The sequence below is a fragment of the Octodon degus genome, unplaced genomic scaffold (assembly GCF_000260255.1).
Source record: "Octodon degus isolate 3935 unplaced genomic scaffold, OctDeg1.0 scaffold00155, whole genome shotgun sequence".
NCBI lineage: Eukaryota > Metazoa > Chordata > Mammalia > Rodentia > Octodontidae > Octodon > Octodon degus.
Genome location: NW_004524731.1, coordinates 4,748,553 through 4,767,941, shown reverse-complemented (window position 1 = coordinate 4,767,941; position 19,389 = coordinate 4,748,553).

Below are 19,389 nucleotides of genomic sequence, written 5' to 3'. Positions count from 1 at the left end.
CTGACTGTCACTTTACCATGACCACCCTGGAGTGTACCTCCTCCCAGCTTTGCCCTCCGGCCTGTTGCTGAGCTCTGGGACAAACACCATCGCTGCCCTCTGCTCGCCTCTCAGCCCCTGTGGTTTGAAGCCTCAGACGGGGTGGGGACAGAGCCTGGAATCCCAGCCACAGCCCACTGGCCCACGGGTGTGGCCACTTCTGCCCAGGTACACCTCTCTGCACAGGACCACACAGCGCTGTGCAGGCCCCGAGGTGGACGAGCTCTGGCAGCGGTCAGCCCTGTCTCCGCTGTGCTGGGAGCACGTACATTTTACTGAGTTTTAAGCATTCAGCGGACAGAGCTGTAGACATTCAAGGTGCGTTGCGGGACAACTTGGCGTAGGCACTCGTCGTGGGAAGGTTACAGTCAGCTCATCACGTTTCGCCCCGCGCGGCACGATCGCTGAGCGTCTCAGGTTCATCTCACTGGGAAGTTTGCAGTCTTCGGACAGAGTCTCCACCCTTCCTGGAACCCTTGGCTTCCGCCGTGACCTGGATTCTGCTGCTTGTTTTACCTAATTTACAGTCCGCACGCAAGCAGGATCGTGCGGGGCTTCGCTGCCTTCCTGCTGCTCATCCCGGTGCTGCAGAAAGCCAGCATTTGTTTTTTCAGTGGTTCCTTGGCATTTCACCCACTGCCGCTGCTATTGTACGCGGCAGCTTCTACTTGAGGTTCAGTCTTTCCTGCTGGGATGTGGAGGCGCAGTAGGCTTTTGCTGGTGGACTCGGGGTGCTGTCTTCCTTCTGAACTCATGCATCAGCGCTACCGGTGATGGCTTGTAGACCAGTAAAGAGATAAATGCACACTTCTGGGGGGAAGAAACACAGACGGCGAATGCATGCACGGAAACAATATTCAACCCCTGGTCATTCGAGACATGTAAGTAGAAACAGTACTGAGGCTCCATCTCACCCCTGAGAGAACGGCTGTCACCAAGAAGTCAGCCAATAACAAGTGCTGGAGAGGCTGTGCGGAAAAGGAACCCTTCTCCACTGCGGGTGGGAGTGCAGGCTGGTGCAACCGCTGCGGAAATCAGTGTGGTGTGGAGACTCCTCAGAAAACTAGAATTAGAGGTTCCGTTCAACCCAGCTGTACCCAGAAATTCCCTTTCTGGGTGTTGTTCCAGAAGCATGAAAAACATCATATGACAGCGATGTATGTGCACCCATGTTTATAGCAGCACAGTGTGTCACAGCTAAATCTTAGAAATGGCCCGAATGCCCATCAACTGAGAAATGCATAAAAAGATGTTGTATTTTTACACAATGGAGTATTGCCCAGCTATAAAAGAGATAAACTTGAGGCTTTTATAGGTAACTGAATGCCACTAGAGACCACACTCATAAGTGACACAAATCAGACCCACATGTATAAACATATTGCCTCCCTAGCGTTACTGAAAGAGTGGTCCAAATCTGAAAATGGCAATAGACATTGTGAAAGGGGAAGAACCTGCTCAAAAGGAAAGAACTGGGACGAGGGAAGGGAACAGGGAAAGAAAGAAGACAGGTATGTATGTGTGGGAGACCCCGACGCGCTCCTCGACAGAAGAGCGATGTCTCCACGTGGCCGAGCCTGGCCCTGTCTCCCTGTACTGACGTGTACAGAGCTGGCCAGCACTTCCCTTCTCCCTTCAGTTGGCTTTAAGCAGCGCCTGCTGGTCTAGCCGAGGTGCTGGGGGTGGTCTCTGAAGACCACATGCGTATTTCCCTAGTAACCCCACCTTCTGCTCTTTAACATGAGCCGGCTTGAGACAGGACGAAGAGCTGGTGCTCCATGCTGTGGGCTGGGATTGAGACAGAGGCTAGGACGTCCTGGGGCTTGAGAGATTGCACATCAGAGCTGAAGCACCAGACCCCTAAACATTAGCCGCTGTCTGAATTGTGGAATACAGATGACTCTGACAGCCTTCTCCCTGCATATGACGGAGGTGAATGCGGGCCTCCCGCCCAGCCCAGCCCACAGTGCTCACCTCCTTCCTGCATTCTCAGTCACTCATCCTCAAGCCACTCCTCCTTCACTGAATAAAATCCGGATGAGGCCCTGGGTTGGTCTCTTTGTTCTGGAAAGACACCTTTGTGGCTGGACTTAGGGCCCCTGGGCTCCCCATAGTTACAAATATGCTTTAGTGTCTATATTTTTGCCATGGGTTACATTGGGAGTGTAGACTGGAATTAACTTGGTGGGATTCCAATAATGTGTTTTGGGGAATACAAATATAGACTTCTTGGACTGAGATGAGGGCTAGGAGGGGCTTCCTGCATACATGTATGCTTTACATACATATATTTATATTTCTTGCTTCTGCTGTTACGCTTGCTCAGGCAGTGTATACCAGCACAGCAGTTCTGCTTTCTCGCGGTTCTTCAGGTTTGGTAGCTGGGTGGTGCCGCCTGATAAAGTGGGTGCCTTCTACTTTCTGGGATGGATTTTCATGAACTGTTATTTTTTTCCTCAGTGCATTGATTTAGGTTTCACCAAGAGGCCTGGAATTATTTTAAGGGTTGAGGGAATTTTTTTCCAGTGGAAATTGATCATACCAATAGATAGAGCACTGTTTTGGTAATCTTCAGTGAACATTAGTGATGTGTCTACGAATTCCATGTCTTCATCGAAGCTCTCTGCTCTGTACCAGCTGTGGAGTTGACAGGCCTGTGGACACTGTGCCTCTTGCTGTCCTTTTGGGGCTGTGGGATTGGTGGTGATGTCTCCCTTTTCGGTCACGATGTTGGCCTTTCGCTTTTCTTACTTTCCTCTGAGTGAGGATGGCGTAAAGTTGGCCAGTTTTGCTGCCCTCAGATAATCAAGTCACTATTGCGTTGATTTTTCCTGATCTTGTAAGTTCTTCTCTAAGTTTAATGTTTCTTTCCTTCCACCTCCTTGTCCTGGGTTTAATCTGCCGCTTTTTCTTACTCCTTTAGTGGAAGCTCAACCGTTGAAGCGAGACTTTAGGTCTCACACATACAAATGTTCCGTGTGGACTTCTGTGGCTGCGCTGCTGAAGCAGGAGGCTCTATCTTTTCATACTGTTTTCAAATTTAGGCCAAGACTGGGATTTTCTCCTTGTTCTTTCTTAACTTCCTTCTCTTCTCTCCTTCTCCTCCTTCCTCTGTAACCCTGGGCTTGAACCAGGGCATACCTCAGACTCCCCCTGTGCCCCTTCTTTTTAAAATTCTGAAGTAGGGCCTTCCTAAATCACCCAGGCAGTGCTTGAGCTTGTGACCCTCCTGCTTTAGCCTCGCAGCAGGCTTCAGTTCCAGGCATGCACCACAGCTCCTAACGCCTGTATTTAAAATGACTCATTTATTAAATTTGGGGACTTTTCAGACATTGTTTCATTGAGTTTTAGCTTAATTCCACTATGATTTGTGAAATTAGCTTGACTGATTTTTTTCTTTGAAATTTTAGGAGGTTTGCCTTTTGGCCCCAGTGTGGCCAGCTGCACTCATAGTTCCTGTACAGTGGGAAGGACTGGGCCTTTCGGTCTGTTGGTGGCGGTCACAGGCGGGCTGAGGCCGCTGTGGGTCCTCTGCTCTCCCTCTGTGTCCTGTGTCCTGTGTCCGGTTTGGGTACAAAGCGAACACGTCCCCTGTCTACAAGGAGATCTGTCTGTTTGCAAAGTCCCCCGGGTTCTGCTTTAAGGACTGGGAAGCTCTGTCACTAGGGAGTGCACTTGTGATTTTCCTTCCAGGAGAATCGCCCCTTTGTTGTTACCTGTTCCCCAGCTGTTCCTAACAGCACCCCTTGCTCCACTCCGGCTTTGTCTGGTGAGGCTGCGGCTGCTCTGTTTCCTTGGCCTTGATGCAGTGTCGGCCTTTGCCCTTTATTTTGTCTTCTCTCTGTCTCTCTGTTTCTCTTTGTCTTCTCTGTCTCTCTCTCTGTTTCTCTCTCTCTGTCTCTGTCTCTCTGTCTCTCTCTCAGTTGACTTCTTTTTTTTTAATAGTATAAGTAATTATATCCCTTGTTTAGGGGAATTTTAATAGATTTAGACAATAATTAGAGAACAACTTAAAACCGTGTCTCTTAATCCAAGATATTTAAACTTCAGTTTTATTTTAGCAATATTTTGAGGTTTCCTTAGTTTCAATTTTATATATTCACAGTCGACTTCTTCTAACAGGCAGAATCGGGCCTTTTCTTGTTGCCCAGTCTGACATTCCCCACTTTATCTGTGTTTGGACCACTCGCAGGCACTGCCATTGTTAATATACGTTACTAAAATCCGCCATGAAGCTACTGCCTGGTGCTCCCCCTGCCTGGTGCTCTGGGGTGGGGCTCCCCTTCATCCTAGACTCTGTCGGCATTTGCTATGGTCTCATTTGATTTTTAGCTGACCAACTATTCCGTCACTCCCAGCCTCTTCTAGAGAGTAAGCTGGCCATCTGGAACCCCTCAGACTCTCCCCGGATTTCACCACCCGCCCCCCAGCTCCTGTCTCCCATCTTTTAATACTGTTTTCTCCTCCTCTCCACTTTCATATAGGGTTTTGCTTTTACACATGAGCTGTTGTTGTTATTAATTTTGCTAAGGTAATCTTTTAAAGCAATTCAAACTAAGACAAAGAGTGATTTAATCTCATTTTCATTCCCCTTATTTCCTTGTACTTCATGCCTTTGTGTCAACAGACAAGTTTTTGGGTGACATGTAGCTTTACCAAAGACCGTACACAAGAGGCTGACACCCGCAGCTCTATCTGAGAGGCTGGGGAAGAGAAGTGCGTTTTGACTCCTGGTCTTAGAGGGCTCGGCCCACAGTGCCTGGCTCCCCAGCAGGAAGCGAGTGGTGGGGGGCCTGAGGAGCGCTGCCCTCCCGCCAGCCCCGTGGTGGCTGTGGTGGTTGAGAAGCAGAGTGAGGAGCGGAGCCAGGCAGGCAGCGGACCCTTCCGGTCACCCCCAGCAGCTGCCTCTTCTGACCAGCCCGGTCTCCTCGCAGCAAGTCAGCTCATGGGCCGAACCCCAGAACTCAGTCACCTTCTAGATACTCGAAGCTCCGAGGCCCTTTCAGAGCTGAGCAACGACCACTTCTGGAAAGGAATTTTTTTCCTTTTATTTTCCCTTTTTCTGTCTCCCTCCTTCATTTCCACCTCATTTGCTAGAGATGGTTTTCTTTGTCGTTTTCTAAGTCTTTTGCTGGGCAATGGATTTTGCAGCGACAGTGTGTTTTGCTTATTTTTGTTTTCTTTTTCTTTATGGAACTTCACCCACGGAGCGTAGCTGTGCTCTGCTTGGTGGGGCGTTGCCCTGAACCTGTGGTCCTTCTGCTGTCTCCTGCCACAAGACAGAGGCCTGCTGCTTGAGGCCAAGCTCCTGGGGAGCCAGCAGCCGAGTCTGCAGGTGAAGGCCAAGCCCCTCACGGCAGAGCCCCAGCGCACATCTGCAGAGCAGAACAGAGGGAGACGACACCCGCTTTCGGGGGGGGGGGGTGCTGAACTTTCCTCTGCCTTAACTCTTGCAGAAAAGCAACTGAAATACTGTGTTGCAAGCCAGTTGGCAACTCCCCGTCTCTGTTTCCCTTTTCCCATCTTACAAGGGAGGTAACTTTGAATTGATCCATTGCTGCTTTATTCTTTCTGTTGCAGTCTTGGGATGACCACCTCTTTTCTTGTTCTGGTCTGCCTCAGCCCTTCTCGCCCACCTCCTAAGCCCCTTTTCTATTTTCTGGAATAAGGTCTTGCTAGATTCTACACTAGAATAAAGACAGACATGATCTTTAAACTAAACTTGTTGTAATTTGGCTTTTGGCATTCTTAAATATAATTTTTCCTCATTGTTTTCAGGTCTTCTACATCAGTTCCAAGTGTGAGTCCTGTGCAGGGCTGCTGCAGCCGATTTCGTCCCCTCTGGGGAGTCCACAGTCCCTTCCGGACTTTGCACGCACCTCATAGTCTTAGTCGAAAGGTAAACATGTTGTCAGAGGCAACAGTGGCAGCTGTACAGGACTTTTAGGCCTGCGGATGTCCTCTAATTTTTTCTGCTAGGCCCTCTGCATAGGACTAGTGTCACTCTTGGAGCTGGTGTGTTTGAGATCATTTGTGGTTGTGGCAACCCTCACTGCCACCCACGTCCCCAATTCCTGTGGCAGTTACTAGGGTCCAGAAGGGGTGGGTCCCAGAGCCACGTTCTATTTGGTTCTGAGTCTCAGATCTTCACTTTGAGAAGAGCATTCCCAGGTCTTGTGATCGCCAGTCGGGCCAGCTCCTCTCCCAGTGGGACTCCCAGCCGGTTGTTCAAACTTGTTACAAAGGACAAGTTGAGAAGGGGCTTCATTCTTTCTGCTGAAAACAGGGAAGGCACCTGCTGCTTCTCCTCAGGCCCGACTGCAGAGGGCCTGCCCTAGGGCGAGCACTTTCTCCTTCTTTGGGATGTGTGTAACTCCTTTGCATATTAGGGGGACTTTCGTCAGCCTCCAGGCCCAGCACTGTCTCCTCTAAAGGCCCCACAGCCATCTGTTTGAAATGTAAACATGGAGGGAAAAGCTGTGTCTACCTGTGTTTCTGGGCGGGTCCGAGCCCATTTTGTGGGCTTTTGGCTACAGCTCAGAAGCTAGCACATTTGCAAACCCTTAGTTCTGCATAAACCAGGTTCTTGGTGTCGGGGCTGATGAGGAAGAGAGCTGTGGAAGGAGGAGCACCGAGAGTCCTACCAGAAAGGACAGCGTAAGGGGGCGCCATAGGTAGGAGGAAGAATGGAGCGGGGTCTCCTTAGGCTGTATTAAAGAGATGAATAGGAAATCATGGGAAGGGTAGGTTTTGCTTCTGCATTTAGGCTCCAGCAATTAGAAAGACAACATCAAAGAAAGCGAAACCAGATCTGAAGGTGACACAATTAACATAAGAATTTAGCAGGGGGACTCCACAGAAAAAGGGGATGTATCAAACCTGACAGGCCAGGATCACCAGGCCTCCTCTCTGATAAGACAAAAAGGAGAGGAGGGGCAGCTAGCTGCCTGGGGACTCTTATTTCATACATGGAAGACAGACAGCCCTAACCTGTACATGTGTTTTCCCAGTTTAGCACTGATACAGGGGAATGGAACTCCCAATCTGAGAGACACTTGGGATGAGTTTGTGTTCTCTAAAACCAAGGAATGAATTTTAGGAACAACTGAGGTTAAGGGCAGAATTTATTTTTGGGGGAAAGAAAGCTTCTGTCCAAGAGAGGGACAGAAGGGGACCCAGTGAGTCGCCAAGGGATCTACCTTTTAAAGGGGTTTTTATAGAGTAGAACCATCACGTGAGTGGGATCTAACTGCAAACCTTGGGAACTTGCTAGGTGGGCGTGAGGCAGGACAACGCTGCAGCCCACCAATAGGATTACAAGGAAATTGCTCACGTAAAACTGATTAAATTCAGGACCCAAGGGGGAAGTGAGCCACTCAGCAAGTGGCCATGAACACAGAACAGGGCTTCTCCCGCAGGGGCTGGGTCAGTGACTCTTCCTGGCTTCCTCAGGGTGCTAGAGACCTGCTTAGGCCATCAGCCCTGGGTGCTTCTCTTCAGGGAGGGGTGCGTTTGTTTGGCCCTAAGGTTTGTCTCTCCCCAGGTGCAAGGCATCTGTCTTCCACACTGGCTCCTTCGAGGGCCTGGCCCCGTCTGACTGCCTATGATGCTGCGATCTAAGGCGCTGCCTACAGCAGCTCCTCTGTGCCTGCACCACTCCACACAAGTCTCCTTCACTTCACTCCCACTCTAAGCTGCCCTATGCACCCCTCCCCACACTTACCCGTCATGGAAGGACAGGAGGGAAGCATGGGGAGTGAGTGCCCAGGCGAGGGTCTCAGACAGCCAGAGCCCATTGGAGAGCAGGAAGCCCAGGTGCCAGGTGGGGCTGGGAGGAGCCCCTCCCCCTAAATGAGAGGAAGCCCAGGGCAGAAAGCTCTGTGCTCACGCCAGAGCAGCCGGTTTATCTGCTCTCCTCTCCAGTCGTTTCCAAACAAACTGTCTTCCTTTATCTTAGATTCTGCCCCTTTAATTCAGCACCCATGCCGAGTGTCTCCAAACCCACTGGGCTCCCTGCTAGCTGTGTGTCCCGCAGAGCAGCGGCGTGGGCTGGTGCACTCCCCGGAACGAGAAGAACCTCGTCCGGAGGCCATCCTGAGGTATGCGGATGGGAAACCCAAGCCGAATCCTCGCCCCGCTCACACATGAGCAAGCGGAGCACACGATGGGGCTTGTTTTAAAGGAAGTGAGCTCGAGAGAGTTCTGCAGAAAGCTGGTTAGCTCATATTGCTGATGTTTTCTGCCATCCAGTTGACAAGGAGCTGTTGAGCTGTTCGCTGACTTAGTGTGCTTAGATATCTTCACTTGTGTCCATCCTGACCTTTTCCTTTTCTGCTTTTGTGAATTTGTTTTTGCCTGCCTGCCTCCCTCCCTCCCTCCCTCCCTGCTTCCCTCCCTCCCACCCTCTCTCCCTCTCTCCCTCTCTCCATCCTTCCTAGCTTAATCAGTCCCTGCCCCTGCATGGTTAGGCTGATATCATGCCTCCTCATAACTAAGCTGAGCAGTCACACTTTCATACAGCTGGGAGGAGTCTGTTTTCCTCTGGACAAAGCCATTGGCCACAGCTGTCAGATGGTGTCAGGAGGCGGGTCCGTGTGTAGCTAGCACAGTGCTGGGTCCTTTCCTGATGGGTGGCCTTGAGCTTGAGAACTGGACTCCTGCTGTGCTTGGCTGGCTGGCTGGCTGGAGGGTGCACCTCCTTTCTGCCATGTTCCGGTTCAAGGATGCCCAACAACACTGCCGTTGCTCCTCTGCTGCGTGGAGAGCTTCTCTGGGCCTGGAGGTCTTGTTTGTAGTCGCACTTCGCCAGCGCCCCTCCGTCCATGGTGCAGGACGGCAGGTGCGGCCTGCAGGGCTGCACTCAGACACAGGATCTGCCTGCCCTCCGAGCCTGGCTCTGAGAGTGGCAATGGCAGTCCCTTTGTCCACCTTCCTTGCTCCCCTCTGTACTCCCTCTCATGGGGTGCACTCACGAGCCCCCAATGGCAGCGCTTCCTACCTCAGCCAAGTCCAGGCTTGTCTGCAGAGCCGGGCACCCGGGGTCTCCTGTTCCTCCCCCAGGCCTGCCCTCAGGTGGGCAGCAGGCCCCTCGCTGACCTGGTGGTCATCTCTTGGTATGGAGGAGGAGGCGGCTGGAGGTCGACAGAAACCGTTTCTGTGACCAGCCGGAGCCAGGCTAAGCGCTGCTCTCAGCCAGCCTGAGCCGGGGCCCAGTTTTAGTGAGAACCTTGCTGGGCCAGGTCTGGAGGCTCCCCCACTGACTCACAGCCAGGGCCACAAGAAGACGCAGTGGCACCCAGTGCTCCACGAATACAATGCTCAGACGCATGGGTGAGCACCACTGTGGGGCAAGCAGCGGGGTCTGGCGTGGACGCAGCACTAACAGGCGTGCAGGGGCTGTGCCCACAGGCTGGTGTGAAGGGCGGGCCCTTGGGGCTAGGTGTAGTCCACAAGGTTCTGCCAAGACGAAATTACCCAGAGGCACGTTTCCCAGGGAGAGCCCCTGCCACTGAGCCACGCAAAGCTGTGTGGTCAACTACTTCGCACCACTGCCCCCGGGGCCTTCCTTCCTCCTCAGCAAGGTCCTGTCGGCCACCTAGCCAGCTCTGCCTGGGTCCCAGCAACTTTCCGGTCCTGTCCCTGCCTGTCCCTGTCCATCCTGACCTGTCCTTGTCCTTCCTGGGTGGAGCCAGCTGTGTCCCAGCGACTCTGCCCTGGGGGTCGCTGGCCCTGCAGACGCCGCCCGAGTGTCCACTGTGCGGGCTGAGGGCTTTGGGTCCTGTGCGAAGGCGGGCGGCCACGTGGCCCGACCCCGAGGGCGGTCTGAGTCGATTCATCTCTGCGTGGGTGATGCTCCCGCTCGCACACCCCTCCCCGGGTGGTGGAGCCTCGCTTCCTCCTGAGTGTAACAGCAAGCATTCAGCCAACTTCTTGGTTTTACATTAAAAAACGTGGCACAGAGTGACAAGTCAGATGGCAGATGAAATTCGTGTCTGATCGCTCGATGCTTAATTTCAAGCCGCCATCTGTTTCTGTTAGCTCCGGTTAAGTCCACCTGAACTCTAGCGCAGTCTTGGTTTTCTTCAGTGGCGGCTCAACTCCTCGGAATTCTTTGGAGCTTGCGATGGCGACTGCAGAGCGCGAGGCCGCGGTGCAGAGGCCTCCTTCATGCCCACGTTAGCTTTCTCTCCCGTTTTCCGTTGGGGAGAGAAACAGCACATGCCGCAGGGGAAAGGCAGTTCAGCTGCTCGCAGCCTTCCTGAGGCAGCAGCTCCCAGAGAGCCACCGACTTCCTGCGTGAGCACCGCGAAGGCTTGCAGACGCCCGGGCCTGCCGCGCGGCCTGGCCTGTGCGGGGTTTTCTTCCTCAGCACCGGGGTCATCGTGCGCGGCGCAGCCCTGCGGCCTCCTCCCTGGCCTCTCGCGGCAGAGCCTGGCCAAGCGCGTGTTGGCGCCTCTACGTTCTCAGGGTTCCACATTTCTGCTTGGCGGTCACTGGCTCAGGGATCTGCCGGCCCTGGTGTCCTGCGGCCCACGCCCGGGAAGCGAGAGCAGGGCGCGGGGTGGACTGGCCCCAGGCCGAGTGTGGATCCTGGTGTAGTGGCTGCAGGGCCATGAGCCCAGCTGCTTGGACGGTTGCTCTGCGTCAGACGCCTTTCAGGGGTCCCTGCCCGCATCCCTCCTGAGCATGGACTCGCCCCGCCATGGCCCTGCAGAACCCAGTCCTCCAGTCTAAGGGGCCAGCCAAATAGCTCAGCGGATTAAAGCATCTGCCTAAGTAGATTCAGTGGCCCGAGTATCCCCTGCCTGCTATGCCGGCCCTGACCCCAGGGCATACTGAGCTGGCGACTGAGATGGCACGGTGGAGCGCGCCTGTAATTCCAGCTCTCTGAAACGCTGAACACAGGCTGAACACGAGTGCGATCTACATAGTGAGATCCTGTAGGCCCTGTAGACCCTTACTAAAAAAAATGCAAAAAAAAAAAAAAAAAAAAAGTTGCACACCAGTCTTCTAGTCTGGCGCCTCAACCGCAGTTCTCCCTGGGCTGGGCCGAGTCACAGCGCACGAGTCGGCTTCATCTTCTGTCCTCAGAGGTCGCCTTGCTGGAAGGCCGCCGACTCCGGGTCAGCTCCCCGGAGTCTCTGAGCAGACGCTGTGGCTCTTTCGGTTCTCTCTCGTCCACTGGATTGACTGTCTCCACCACAGTCCTGTGCGGATTCTGCCTCCGTCCTCCACTGCTGCCCTGGGCTTCCTCGCAGCGTGTGTCCGGCCTGCCCCATGCCCCGCACTGCCAGAGCTCTGGCGTGCCTGCCCGGCTCACCTGCCCCCACTCGCCTTCCCACTCTCCCCTCGAGGCTTCGCCTTTCCTGTCCACGCCCAAGGGCGCAGCCACAGCCCCCAGAGGACTCGGCAGGAAGTCACAGCCACAGGCTCCTCGGTGCCTTTCGGCTGCTGCTTCAGAATTCTCCATATTAGTCTAGACTCTAAATTTCTACCCTGAAAACTCTTTCTAAAAGTGTAGTCATCTAAAACTCTGAGATTAGGGAACTGCAGCACTCACCTGTGAATTCCCCGCTGTTGTGACCCTCCTGGGAGCACCCGTAGGTTCGCCTGGTTGAGCACCATAGTTTCCGTACTGCGTACTCAACAAATGCACTTTCAGCTCTGCATGTTGGACTACAATTAAACTAAGTGTTCCACTCTGTGGCTTCCATCCTCCCTGTACTTGCTCTTGTTGCGTGTAGAAGTTCATGTCCACTACAAAACACCCTTCCTTTCATTGGTGGTAATTCCTGTCCTTGCGTGAAGTTACTTCCAATATAAGTGGTTTTTACTCTTATAAACTGTGTTACTTTGTTAAATTTTTATATGTAAACTCATTTTGTTTCTCTAAAAATATTATTTATAGAATCCCTGAAGGCAAAGCTATTAATGTGCATTGATTTATTCGGTGTAAGTTAAATTTTATTCCATGCGCTAAAGAATACGGGGAATACTATGATAAATTATTTATTATTCATATTTCTAGGAAATTTGAAATTATCCTTTACCAGTTTAGCCAATGTAGATAGAACGTGTCAACTTTTCACTTATTAACGAAACTGCTAATTGGATTATTGTATAATATGTGTCAATTTTTACATCCTCTACCTGAGGCCCAAGCCAAAGGGGTTCCTTCTGCCAGTGAGACTCATGCTGACGTCTCTTGCTGACTGAAGACAGTATTATTCCAGGGTTGTTTTGACTCCATGGCTCATGAATTCTTACTCATGTTTCTCAATTAAATGTAAGTTTGCTAGTCCAGATTAAAATGTACAAAAGAAAAACTAATAAAAGTGGTACTTATTTCTTTGTCTTTGTACAAAACACTCATGTTATTTGTCTCAATAGAAAAAAACACATAAAGATGTGTGTGTGTGTGTGTGTGTGTGTGTGTGTGTGTGTAGTTAGTACAGGGTCTACAGGGTCTCACTGCACAGGTCGGACTCTTAACGATTCTCCTATTTTCAGCCTCCCAAGTGCTGGGATTACAGGTGGGCGCCACCACACCCAGTCTCAGTCGCAGTCTCAGTGCGCCCACGGGGCGGGGTCATCACGGCACCAGCGCTGATCTCTGTGTCTGCCTAAGCAAGTGCTTTAATCCGCTGAGCTATCTGACCAGCACTAACATGGAAAGACTTTTGTGACTCTAGGATTATTCTAAGGTGCATTCGCTCTACCTGAAAATTGCACACCTGTGTGTACACAGGAACACACACGTTGTGGCTTTGTCTTGATGTTCTCCAAAGTGCTCCTGTGATCACAGAGGAGTTCTTCACAGGAGGGTGGACCTAGGGTGTGTGATGCTGTGTCAGGGTGCGTGGTTCCGAAACTGGTCTGTTGAGGGGCTGGGCACAGTGCTGGGTGTGGGTAGTGGGCAGGTCAACCTGGGAGTGGGTGGCAGCGCCCCGGGGCAGGCAGCCTGGGAAGGATCAAGGGAGAGTCAGGCTGCGCTGCCTTGCTCTTCCACCGTGTGCTGCCTTCCGCCTGCCCGGTCACGCTACACACTCTGTCTCTGCCGCGCCCTGCTGCCCTGGAGCCAGCCAACTAAGAACCAAGACGCCTACAAGCTGTGAACTACTGCAAACTTCTCCTCCTTTCACTTTGGGCGTCAGGCATTTTGTCTCAGCAATGAGAGAAAGCACTTAAGTAACTAAGACAGTGCACACAGCCACATAGAGATGCACATATGTGTGTACACATAAGAATACATTTATACATATGTATGCCAAAGTGAGCAAACGTCTGTACGAGTCTATACACAAATGTACACATACGTGTACACACAGACACTTGAACATGTATCCATATATGTCCCCATGAACACATATGCTCACAAACATATAGCTATGCATACACACAAATGCGTACACACCCATACGTGCGTGTCTACACACTTCGGTGCATCATCTGTGTACACACAAACACATGCATGACTTTTAACTACTCATTTCAAGCTGCTTACATCTTCATTTTATTGACTGTAAAAATGGGGATTTCTAAGATATGCTTTTTTAAAAGAGAATAAAAAATAGTAAAAAAAAAATAGAACAATACAGAATTTCACTAAACAAAATAATTCAAATTCAACAATAGTTTTTATATTGCATAATGTCTTCAAATTAGTTGTTCAGATTACCAGATGTAAGCATGTAAAATTGATTTTAAAAAGTTATAGGAAATTAAAAAGGAGAAGGAAAAAATTTAAGCATTAACCGCTCCTTTCAACAGGCCGGCAGAAAGGAGCAGCGCAGTTATCCAAGCTGTCGTGTAGATGCCTGAGTGCACCTTCCCTCCGTCCGTCTTTCTTTCGTCCTCCCTCATCCCAGCTGGCCCTTCCCTTTGAGTAGGTTCCTTCCCTTCCACCGTGTCTGCTGCACCTTTCAGATTGTATTTCCTCTTTTAGGTTTTCACACTAGCACGGCAATATGTGCGCATATTTGGGTCTGATCTATTTCACTTGCCCGTGTGGTTTCTAGTTGCGTCCACTTACCTTTAAGAACCTCAAGTTTATCTTTTTTTGTACCTGAGTAATGCTCCAGTGTGTCAGAATACCACATCTTTCATATCCATTCCTCAGTTGATGAGCACTTAGGCTGTTTCCAAGACTTCGCTGCACACATTTCTCTGCTATAAACGTGGGTACGCATCTACCGCAGTGCCATGAGGCTTTCTGTTCCTTTGGGACGACACCTAGGAGGGGAATAGCTGGGTCGCATGCGACCTCCAATTTCCTTTTTGAGGAATCAAAGGTACGGTTTTCTTTGAGAATATTATTGAGGCAGGGCTCACGCGTTGTCACGGTCCTTGCAAAGGCACTGGTTGTGGCTTTTGGGCTTGGAGGATCTGTGTCTCCAGTTCATTTGTGCTAATTAGGTGTTCTATCTATGTTTCCTGTCAAGGACTGAGGGGTGCTGCGCACAAGCTATGGAAAAGTTGGCCCTTCCTCGAGACGAACATGAAATGCTAGAGAAAGGGCAATTTTTCAGGCAGTTCTAATGAAATGCTGAATCATAGTTTAAGTAGTGGATGGCTAAAAATAATACTAGCTAAGCAAAAGCAAACAAAATGTAGGAAGATTATGAATGGGAAAAGAATAAAATAAAAGCCTAAGTAAGGAGGAAAGAATGAAGAAAAGCAAAACAAAACAGGATAGACCATGAATGAATTAAAAATTGCAGAAGCCTCTTAGATAAACATGAAACAGCCATCCAAACACACACACACACACACACACACACCAACGAAAAGCCCTAAATGATACAAAAAAAATGCGATCATTGGAACACAAAGTAAAGTAATGGAAAATGGGAAAATGTTTAAATAAACATGTAAAATCCATGACCATAGAGAGTAACCCAAGAAATTACTATAAACAGGATCATCTTTGTATGAAAATGTCCTCCTGACAGGTGAGGCAGACAGAGCAAAGCTGTCAGGCCAGGCAAGTGCAGAAGTCCGGGCGCTGGCGGGAGGAGCTGCCGTCTGCGTGCATGTGAGCTTGTGTCACTGTGTGTCTGTGTTTGTGCATGTCTATGCGTTTATGCGTGTCTTTGTATGTCTGTGTATATGTGTGCTTGCATGTGCATCTGTGTATTTGTGCATGTCTATGTGTGTCTATTTGTATTTTGTGTATGTTTGTCTGTGTGTGTGTGTTTGTGTGTGGGTTGGGTGAAGTGTATTGCAGGCCCTTGCATCTGGCCTATCCTAAATCAATAAAAAATTATCAGTAAAAGAAATTTCTGATAAATAGAAATCTCAATAAATCACTTGCTTACTTTTAAGATGGTAAATGTAAAACCCATCTTTCATTAAGATATTTTAGGGGAAATCCAATTATGCATGTATTATAGATATGGTTTATAATTAAAAATTTTAATTCCATACCTTGAAGATGCTTTCATTTATTCTCAGTTGTGTAGTGAACTTCCAGTTGTGTAGTACAATAAGAAAAATCTACATTTCATGACAAGGGTCATTTACTGACCTAGTGAATTTTGGTTCCAAAGTAAGGGCGTAACAGAATTTCTAAGAAGGCCTTAGCTTGCGCCTGTGGGAATGCACCGTGTTTTCTTCTGTGATTGTGCTTTTGAAGGTGGCTCAGGTGGAGTGTACTGGTTTCTGGAGTAACTTTTTTAAGGTACCTGATTGTTGCTTATTCAGAAAACAATGCAAACCGTGTGCCAGAGGCCTGGAGCGGCTCCATGCCACGGATGTCACTAGTCCACAGCCCAAGCTCTGCCCTGTGGTCAGCGTCGTCGGTAGTGCAGAGATCTCAGGCCACACAGTTCATTCCTTTTGGTCTTTGTTCTACTTTATTTTATATTTGTCTGTGTAAGTATTTTTTGCCTTAGCATCTTGTTTTACTTAATCATTTATTTATGTATTCACTTAGCAAATATTGAAAAATATATTTTAAAGAGAATATGCTATTCTAATTCCTGGGTTTATACGGCATTAGAACAAACAACAAAGAAACAAAAATGGAACGAGTCTCTCTATTCATTAATTTTACATGAAAATTTTAAATCATTCTGGCTTTGGCAAGACACACATAGTGAACTTGAAATGTCTATTTCAAGTACATCTCTAAGAGCAAAGGATGTGCAAGAATAAAAGAACTACAAAATGCCACCTCAGGAAGTGCAAAAAACCGGAGCAAAGGAGGAGCCCCTGCATCTCTGCGTTCGAAGACTCAGCTGTAGTCAGTGCTGGAGTGGCCGTCCTCCTACATTGCAGTGGCCGTCTTCCTCCTAAAACTGATGTACGGACTCAGTGCAATCATTATGGGAAACCAATTTTCAGAATCCCATGAAATTTCAGGGGATCTTGGAAAACCAAAAATAGCCATGAAAGTAATTAAATTGTAGCCCTGATATTTTCCATTTTCAACTAAGAACAAAGTTATAATCAAGGCATCGTGGTTCTGGGCTGAGGTAGAGATGTAGCTACCGGAGGCAGGTTCGCAGATACACCCGCTGCCTCTGGCAGTGACTGTGGTGCCAGTCGCACAGAAGCGGTAGCCTTGCTAGGCCAACAGTGCGTGGAGAACTGCATCCGTACTTGCAGAAACACAGACCTCATCTCGTCGTACACAAAGTTAGCTCCAGATGGATGGCTGAAATTCCTAATGGAAGAGTCCTTAGAAGAAGAGCTGGGCTGAAAGCATTGTCAGCGTGCTGCAGGTAGCGGCTTTTTGACAGGGAACAAAAAGCTCATGCCAAAGAAAGACAGATGAAATGGACTTCAAAGGTAAATGCTTTTGCACATCAAAGGGCAACCACATCAAAAGTGAAAAGAGAGGCTTTTGGTGAACTGAAACTTCACAGCCAGCAAGGCCCGAAGCTGACAGGAGTCCAGGCCGCCCGCCATGGCCGAGGCTAACAGCTGTGTGCAATGCCCGCCCATCTGATAGACCCAGAAAACTGAGTTAGTTCCCGGAGCCCCTAGCCAGCTGGCCTTGCACGCTGCTGTCAGCGGGAGCGTCTTCCTGCTGGGGCTAGCTACCTGACAGACAGCGAATCTTGCACGCCTCAGGGCTGCGCTGACTGAAGCAGCACCCACACTGCTCTCGGCGGCTCCCAGATGGACTTCAGGGCTGTGTCGCCTGTTCCCCCACAGCTCCGTTGACAGCACTGATGGCTTTCCCAAGGGACTGGACAGCTTGCAGAACTTGATGTGGAAATCAGATACAAGAAGCCTTGTTGTTGTGATGGCCTGTCACAATTGGAATGCATGCTACTTTGGATTCACTGATATTGTTTTTATTTTATTTAATGTCTGTCTGTCTTTCTGTCTGTCACTATTCATTTGTTTGCTTGCAGTACTGGGGATTAAACACATGGCCCTAACACTGAGCTGTATCCCAGCCCCCCTTTAAGTGTTTCTAATGAGTTGCAAAGTTTCTCCTGTGGCCTCACACTTGCCAGCCTCCTGCTCCAGCCCCCCAGAATTCCAGGATTATAGGTGTGACCTGGTACTACCATCATTTGCTTTCTAAATTTCAATTGTTTGTCTTTTGATTTTTGTTTTGTTTTTGATACTGGGTCTCACTACACAGTTTGGACTTGTAGTGATCCTCCTGTCATGGCCTCCCTAATTCTGGGATTACAGGCATGTACCACCACTCCTGGTTTCAGTGGCCGGCACGGAATACCTCTGGTTCTGTGGCCAGGACAGCATGTGATACCGGGAATCGAACCCAGGTCCTTGCACTTGCCAGGCAGGTGCTTACGCAGCCAAGCTATCTCCACAACCCCTCTAAATTTCAATTGTATGCAGAATCAGAAGAATCCTAAGAACTGCATCATTCTGTGCTTTCTTGGCAGACAGCTCACAGTCTGGTCGTGTATACATGCAGGAAAGGTTATGGAGCTCCCATGAACCAAGCCCTGTTATAAGGGAGGGATCATACACAAGTAAGCACACACACACACACACACACACACACACACACACACACACACACTGATCTAGCTGTCATAGACCAGAGGGGCAGGGGGAGCCTAGGGCGCAGCACCAATGTGGAGCAGCAGAGAGCAGGCGTCCTGGGTCAGTCCTTGTCAGAGCTGCGGGGACGAGGGCTCCGCCTCACTCTTGCTGCTTGCTGTTCTCTCTCCCTCCTTCCCCTTCACTTCCCCCTCCTCGCCTGCTTCTCCCCTGTCCTCTGCACTGTGGTCAAGTACTCATAAAAGTAAAAATTGAACAAAACCCATTCTGCTGGTAAAGGCAAAAAAGAGATGCATGTTGTCAACCTCCACATCCATAGCTATCAAAAGGTATTTCGTGAGAAGAGTTTCTGCTAATTCATGGTTTTTGAGACAAACTACAGGGACCTGAATCCCACCTGGCTCTCCCACTAAACAGCGTGCGACTGCAAGCTAGCTACGTGGACATTCTGGACAACAGTTTGTAGGGGGATGCGAGTGAGTGCCGCCTGGAGCAGAACATTGCTTATAATCTGGCGGCTTCAAGTAGTGTCCCTGTGCTCATCTCCAGCAACTCTTCCTCTTGCAGTCACTCACTCTTGCTGCTCTTGCACTTGCAAGGGGGGACACAGTTCTCTGTCACTACTAGGTTTGTAAAGTGTAGGGCAAAATTTATCACAAACCTTCATGGAGGACCAGCTGGTGGCTCTCCTTGAAAGAAGAGCAGTATATGGATGCAAGCACTTGTGGATGTGTGCACTTGTGGATGCGTGCACTTGTGGATGCGTGCCCTTGTGGATGCATGCACTTGTGGATGTATGCACTTGCGGATGCGTGCCCTTGCGGATGCGTGCCTTTGTGGATGCGTGCACTTGTGGATGTATGCACTTGCGGATGTGTGCACTTGCAGATGTGTGCACTTGCGGATGCGTGCCCTTGTGGATGAGTGCACTTGTGGATGAGTGCACTTGTGGATGTATGCACTTGCGGATGCGTGCCCTTGTGGATGCGTGCCTTTGTGGATGCGTGCACTTGTGGATGTATGCACTTGCGGATGCGTGCCCTTGCGGATGCGTGCCCTTGTGGATGCGTGCACTTGTGGATACATGCCCTTGTGGATGCGTGCACTTGTGGATGAGTGCCCTTGTGGTGCGTGCACTCGTGGATGAGTGCACTTGTGGATGCGTGCCCTTGTGGATGCGTGCACTTGTGGATGTGTGCACTTGTGGATGCGTGCACTGGTGGATGAGTGCACTTGTGGATGTGTGCACTGGTGGATGCGTGCACTCGTGGATGAGTGCACTTGTGGATGTGTGCACTGGTGGATGAGTGCACTTGTGGATACGTGCATGGATGGGTGGATGGTTGGTTCCCAGTCCATTTG